Here is a 7,716-nt window from a genome sequence, read left to right as displayed (position 1 = left end):
TTTTAATTGTTGGACTTGTTTATGTTATTGTGGTTTGTCACCCAGTGATCCAGAAGTTCAGACTGTATTTGGCATTTTTGTCCACCAACGGAGTCCTTCCCAAGGACCTGGGATAGGCAGATGTGGATGTTTGATGGTGTTACAGATATCACAGGATATAAGCTGTTCTTAGTAAAAGCTTTTGCAATTGACTCCTCAGTTCAATGAATTAGTGAATTCGATGAATGCCGATGGTGGTGAATTTGTCAGTGCCGATGATGTTCAAGGGATGCTCCTGTTGTTTTGGGATTGCACTCAAGGTGGCTATATTGCTATTGGCATTACCTTTGCTTTCTTTATTGTTGTTATTCAGCAGCAGTGCCCACCCCAGCTTTGACCTAACAGAGCAAGCAAATCCTGTGTCCCTGGTGTATCTATTTCTCTTATCACCCTCATCATCTGCCTGCTCTCCATCCATTTTGCTCGTCTGTTCCATTTTCTTCCCTTTCCTCCCCTTGTGCGATTCCATTCCCTTTCACTTTCCTTTTATCCTGTAATTTTATTTATAGCTCAGGCTAAAGACCTGTCTTGCATCCCGGCAGATCAATCCTTGTTATAATCAGCCCCGCTGCCAGCCCTAACAAAGCAAAAATCAAGGGACAGAGAGAACAGGCAGAAAGCAAGTTATCCTTTGGCAGCCAGTCTGCATTTGGAAGCAGATTCTGAGCACTACAGACAATATGGAGAAGCTTCACAGAAAAAAGGCAGAGATAACAGACAGAAGAACAGAGTTGGAAGGGATCTTGGAGGTCTTCTAGTCCAACCCTTGCTCAAGCAAGACATCCTATACCAGTGATGGCAAACCTTTTTGGCCCTGAGTGCCAGAAAGGGAGCATGCATGTGTCTGGGTCACAACCCGGAAGAGGAGCTGCCCAGGAGGCATACGCGCCCCCAAAAATGAACTTCCAGTTTCAGCTACTGAACCTCCGGTTTCAGCCAGCTACTCTTCCAGGTTTCTGGCACGCATGCACACGCAACGATCAGCTGGCTGGCGCGCATGCTCACGCAGGAAAATGGAAGACCAGCTCTTCTAGTTTCTGGCACTGCTGCATGCAAAAAAGCCAGCTGATTTTCGCACATGCATGCGCGCCAGAAACCGAGAAGAGGAATGGGCGAAGCCACGTGTGCCAGGCGACATGGCTCCGCGTGCCACTTTGGGCATGCGTGCCATAGGTTTGCCATCACAGTCCTATACCATTTCAGACAAATGTATGTCCAATCTCTTCTTAAAAATCTCCAGTGCTCTCCAGAGCACCCACAGCTTCTGGAGGCAAGCTGTTCCACTGATAAATATGGGTCGCCTCAATCCAATCCAGTTTCACCATAAAGGCATCTTTTGAGACAAAAGAAAATCCAGCTCAAGGCAAACCCTAATATTTTGAATAGGTTGGTCAGGTGATCTGTGAGCCGAGCCAAGCCAAAGATTCCCACCCAGTTCTTAAATTCTGATTGCCTTTTGCTTTAGGGGGTAAATGGGTATTGGAATTCAAAGTGTGAGGAGAAAAACCACAGCTGGTTTTCTGGGTTCAAATTAAATCACCTTCCTCCTGGCTTTTCTTTTTTGTTTTTCAAAATATAAACTAAATAGTTCCTCCAGGGAGGATATCATCACTTCTCTTGCCCGAGTGACTAATGTATTGACACCCACTGGTTTAAATTTGCTTCCTCTTCTTATTGGTCCTTCCTCCTCTTCTTGCATTGTTTTGTTGTCTATTGCGGAATGCAACCAGTGCCCCCGAAATATTATAAGACGTTCTTATTTTCTCTTTTCAGATACTGGAAAAACTGAAAGAGTTTCCATCAACTTTATTACCAGCCCATAACTCTCCTTAGAAAGATCTATAAATACCGATAATACATTAATTTGACTATTTAAAAAGGATAACAAGTATTGTTTTTTTTTCATGTAAAAAAGCTCAACCTTGACTTCTAAATGGCAAGGTTTCTGGGTTTCAAACAGTAGACATTTCATTATATCTGAGAGGGGCAGGAAAAAAAGTGGCAGAACTAAAAAAAAAATAGATCCGTGAAATTTGATTACATTTCCGTTTAATTGAATGCTGCTAACATGTTTAAAACCTATATACTGCACAATTTTCCCTTGTGCCACAATAAAATGATGCTACAGTGGGCTCTTTTAAGTTGCACTGGGAATTGGGCACAAAGATTGGGTGGGTTACAGCCCTGGGCCTTTAGATAGGTCACCCTCCTTTGTGGATGTTTTCTGGAACAATTACCAGAACATCCACTCTAAACAAGAAGAAGATAAACTGTCAAGGCCCAGAAACAGGGGAGGGGGGGAGGGGAATGAACAGTAAAAGCAAAAAAATGGATTACAAAGCCATGGGAAATCACAGTTAGACCAATTCTGACTTTAAAATGCACCAGGGAAATCCTGCAGAGTAGGGCTTCTGGAGTTGTTTCTAATGCGGTGTGTGGCTCTCTGCTAACCTGTGATGTATAAACTAATTAAGGTGAATTGGGTTGCTAGGTAGATCAAATGCTAGCAGAACTATGGGGTTCTTGGTGCTCTCCAGGTTTGATTGTTTTCTTGCAGATGTTTCATTACCCCATTAGGTAACATCATCAGTACCCTAGTTGGGTAATGAAATGTCTGCAAGAAAACAATGGAGTTCAGAGAGGACCAAGAAACTCCCAGTTCAACCTTGAGCTGTAAACTCTATCCTCTGTGTTCTAACTATTCTCTTCCATTGGCGCTAGAAGTGCTCACTGGGTTTCAGTATGTTTCCAGGTGCTAGTAATCCCTTCATGGCTTGAGGCTGGGTTACTTATGGGATTATCTTTCCCCAGGTATTTCTACCCATCCTAAGCAATTCAGTAGAAGAGGCATGCTTCAAGTATCATTGGCTAAGAAAAAATGTTGGCTGGCAGGGCCAAGAAGGAGAGCCTTTTCTGCTATGACACCCACTCTCTGGAACATCATCCCTTTGGAGATCAGGTTGGCCTCAACCCTGCTGGCCTTTCTTTCTTTCTTTCTTTCTTTCTTTCTTTATTTATTTATTTATTTATTTATTTATTTGTCAAGCATGTACAAGATAGCAGGTATGAATATGAACATGGACATGAATGAAGGAAATTAATACAAATAATTGGGGACAGTAGGACAGGGATGGTAGGCACGCTGGTGCGCTTATGCACGCCTCCTTTCTCTTAGGAATGGGGTGAGGTCCACGGTAGACAGTTTAAGATTGAAGCTATGAGGGTTTGAGGATGTAACAACGGAGTTGGGTGGAGCATTCCAGGCATTGACCACTCGATTTGTGAAGTTGTATTTTCTACAGTTGAGTTTGGAGCGGTTTACCTTTAGTTTGTGTCTATTGTTATTTTTTATCATATCGTATTTGTATCATATGCCCTTAAAGACCTAGTTTTGTGCTTAAGTCTCATTCCCTGATGCTTGTTGGCCTAATAGCTGTTTGCGATTTTTTTTTCTGGTTGCTGTGTGCTTTAGTTTTTTTTTTTTTTCTAAATGGATTTGTTTTTATTTACTCTTAGCATTGTTAGCCACCCAACATCATTTATTTGAGATGGGCAGTCATAATAAGTCAAACAAACAAATTTCCTTCCTGAATTCTAACTTTGAGGAACAATAATTCCAGAAGCCTTGCTCTGTTCATATCCCAAGCTGTTCCACAAGCCAACTTCAGAAATTCCAAACCAGATTTCAGTGAGTTGGCTAGCAGCCAAGCTGGTGCTTAGTACAGACACCCTGTGAGGTGTACTAAGGAAGAGTAAACTCCCCTGGCTGGCTGTTTTGTGGACCACTCTAGTGTCTGCCTTTTTCTTGTAGGAATTGTTTCCTCCTCACTATTCCCAGTGAGGCTTTCCAGTGCTTTCTGATATTTGCACACCTGGATGCCTTCACTCCCCTTCCCACCTCATCTCTTTTGACATAAATGCAGACCCTTCCTTCCTTCCTTCCTTCCTTCCTTCCTTCCTTCCTTCCTTCCTTCCTTCCTTCCTTCCTTCTCAAACCAAGAAGGAACAAGTCATTCAATCTTACTTTCCTCTGTTAATCTCCAGAGAAACTTTGGGGCTAGGACTAATTGATCTAGCAGCTTCATAGAAACAAAATAGTAAAGTCCTTACATTGCAACTTAAAGATATCTTTTAAAAAATAAAAGAAAGGAAACGGAAGTTTGGCAGTACTGTGGGAGAAAATATTTTTTTCTCACAAACTAACCTGCAGGAACAAGAGGTTAAATTGTGGTGTTGCTCAGTCAAGATACCAGCAGAGGCTAATGAATAAAATCCAGAATTCAGTAGGCTCCCCGCACCAACCATTCCAAACAACTGAACAGCAAAATAGCTGGCATATTTAGACACACACTGTGTTATCACCAGATTTACTACTTTTCACCCCTTAAGTATAAAATGTAATATCAATAATTACATTATTGTTTGGGGACAGGCTGTGAAATGCCTTCCTCCTTCTGAGAAACAAACAAATGCTTTAGAAAATGATTTTTAACCAAATGTCTCAATCAGGAGAAGTCTTCCCTCTCGTTTAAAAATTTACCAAGGGATCAATTTCTATTCAAAGCAACATCTTGCATCAGCTTGGTGCCTTGGGATTACTTCAACTTGGTCTTTTAAAAACAAAACTTGTGACTCAACGCCTGCAACCGTTTCTCAATACTTGGGCTCTTTTCGCGTGAAAGTCTGCAGACAAGCAACAGTGAGCTGACGTACATCTGGAACCATCCTGACTCAGCGCCAGAGTGACAAGGCAGTGCAAGTTCAATGCAGGATAAACTGTTGGAGGGGAAGGGAGGAGGCCATGAAGAAATAGAGCAGGAATGGATCAGCAGTAGCGTGAGTGATTAGTGATGGGGGGGGGAGTGATAATCCAAAGAACATTGGGAAAAAAAGCTATTCCTTCAGCCAACTCACCTAGATTCGCTTATCCATGGAGGAATATCACATCTTGTTTAATAAAGCTTATGATCCATTAATCAGAACCTTCATGGACCATAAGTGTCTTCCATTAGCTTAACTGTCAGTCATTTGAACAAGAATGTGACCTGTGAAAATCTATCACATTTTTTGTTTGAGAAAGGGGCTACAACTCTGCTTGAATGTGCAGGAGGCAAGTCTGGTTGTGACCCGACAAGTTAGAAAGGCAATCACTGGACATAAAGGACACCATTTCAGATTAAAGGCAGCATTGGTTCAACTCCATATGTGGCCTTGGAAGGCTAGTTTTTTCTTATCACATTGTGATTTGATCAACCAATATTTAGCCAGAGTCCAAGGCAGCATGAACATTTTCAAAGAAGAATACCGTGAAGTCTCCACTCTATGAAAAGTCAACAGAGGGAAGAGGGTTCTGCTCAAAGTGGAAGAACATCATCCAATTCTTCTGCCTTCTTTATGGCTGAAACTAGAAACTAGAAAGCAGCAGCCTTTGGATGGCCCTTCAGCAGAAGGGTTTCCATGTTGCTACTACGGAGTTCAGATCAGAGTCAATGTACACTTTTTCCAGAAAAATAGCCATGTTGGTCTATTCTAGCAAAACCAGATACACTTCAGTCAACAAACCACAAAATATGATTTGTTTGGATTTGGTATAACATGTTATCTGGACCCAATTAAAAAAAAAAAAACTGGGCTTACGGTTTTGCATATCCCATAAATCCAGTCAGCAAACAATAAATAAACCATAATTTACTGAGCCATGTGAGGCATATCTGTCTGGTGGCAGACACTTTAAACAATAACACATATATTCTACTAAAGCTTTCTGGACTATATGGACTCTATATATGGAGCCTTGGTGGCGCAGCAGACTAAAGCACTGTAAAGTAACATCAGCTGCCTGCAATTACTGCAAGTTCAAATCTCACCAGGCTCAAGGTTGACTCAGCCTTCCATCCTTTTGAGGTAGGTAAAATGAGGACCTGGTTTGTGGGGGCAATAAGCTGACTTTGTATAAAAAAGAACACCGCTTGGGGGGGGGGCGAAAGCCCTACTAAGCAGGTATATACAAAAGTATGAAGGCTATTGCTTAACGCATTGTAAGCCGCCCTGAGTCTCTGAAAAGGGGCGGCATGTAAATTGAACCAATAAATAAATAAATATAGTCCAATGCAGAGGTATTATCCTTAAAAAGTTTACTTTGAAGGAGAAACTTTACATTGAAGTAGAAAGCTTCATACTCTACTAGGTAAAAGATGCAACTTATTCCAAATATTGTGATACTTATCATGCACTTCCTACATATGATTTTGAATTATTTGTAATTAAACCGAATGGAATTAATTATTGGAGGGATGTTATTAATACTTTACCTGAATAATATGCTATTGTGTTTTTCAGGATAATAATGGCTGTGCATACTTGGAAAACTTTTTGGAAACGATGTTTTGGATGTCATGGTAAATGCAGCACTTCTGCTATTTCATTAAAGCAATCCCACCCTACCCCCAGCTTCCTGTTCGTATTCTCAAGTTTCACAATTTTCACTCTTATTAACGATTGGCTCTCAAAAAGTGCTTGTCATTCTTTTTAAAAATGTTCCATTATATGAAGAGTTCAACCTGCTTGTCTGCCAAGGCAAAGGTTTTTGATGATGGATGCTCTTTCTTCTGCAATCTTGCTTTTATTTATATTTTAATTGTTTAAACAGCTATTATATTGTTTTAAGAGTTGGTCTACGTCCCCATATTCCTTTAGGGAAACATAATATCCCATTCATGGATTCAGGGAATGAGGAAGCGTTTTTTTTCCTCCCCACCACCATGTAATTCATTCATATAATTCATAGAAAGCAGCCATACAGTATGCAAGATCAAACAGGGCATCAGGTTTATCCCAACAGATGAACATCTGAAAGGACTATGCAATTTTGAGTATATCTTAGATCCAAACGTGACAGCTTTGTCTTGTGGACTTCAACTCCCAGAATTCTGCTATGCTGGCTGGATAATTCTGAGAGTTGAAGTCCACAAGTCTTAAAGCTGCCAAGTTTGAAGACCTCTGTCTTAGATACATAGAAGGACATGATACCCGAGATATCTTTGGCTTGGTTTGAGGGTTTTTTGTGGGAGTTTCTCTCTATGGGTGCACATATATTTGTGCAAAAAAAAAATCCCTTCTCACTCCTATAAGTAATGTTATCTTCTTCACTCCTAGCATTGCCCTCTTCTGGACAGAGAACTCTGATGTTGTTCCTGAGCCTAGGAGTCACAGCCCCAAGTGCTCCTCCCATCACTGGAATTATCTAACAGGTTAACAGAGTTGGAAGGGACCTTATAGGTCATCTAGTCCAACCCCCCGCTCAAGCAGGAGACCCTACACCATTTCTGACAAATGGCAGTCCAATCTTTTCTTGAAAGTCTCAAGTGAGGAAGCTCCCACCACTTCCCAAGGCAAGCTGTTCCATTGGTTGATTGTTCTCACTGTCAGAAAGTTCCTCCTCATTTCTAGGTTGAATCTCTCCTTGGTCAGTTTCCATCCATTATTCCTTGTCAGGTGCTTTGGAAAACAGCTTGACCCCCTCCTCTCTTTTACTTTTACTTCGAGACAAAAACCCAAGAACATATAAACAAATAAATGTTTTCCTTACTCCCAGTTTTTAAGGTTGGGTTTCCCCATAAAGTCAACCTGGCATGACTTAAAAATGGTGATATGGAAAAACTGGGTGGAAGCAGGGAT

The sequence above is a fragment of the Pituophis catenifer genome, unplaced genomic scaffold, assembly GCF_029215685.1.
Source record: "Pituophis catenifer annectens isolate HBS135680 unplaced genomic scaffold, rPitCat1.0.hap2 SCAF_1, whole genome shotgun sequence".
NCBI lineage: Eukaryota > Metazoa > Chordata > Lepidosauria > Squamata > Colubridae > Pituophis > Pituophis catenifer.
This window is presented reverse-complemented; position numbering follows the sequence as displayed.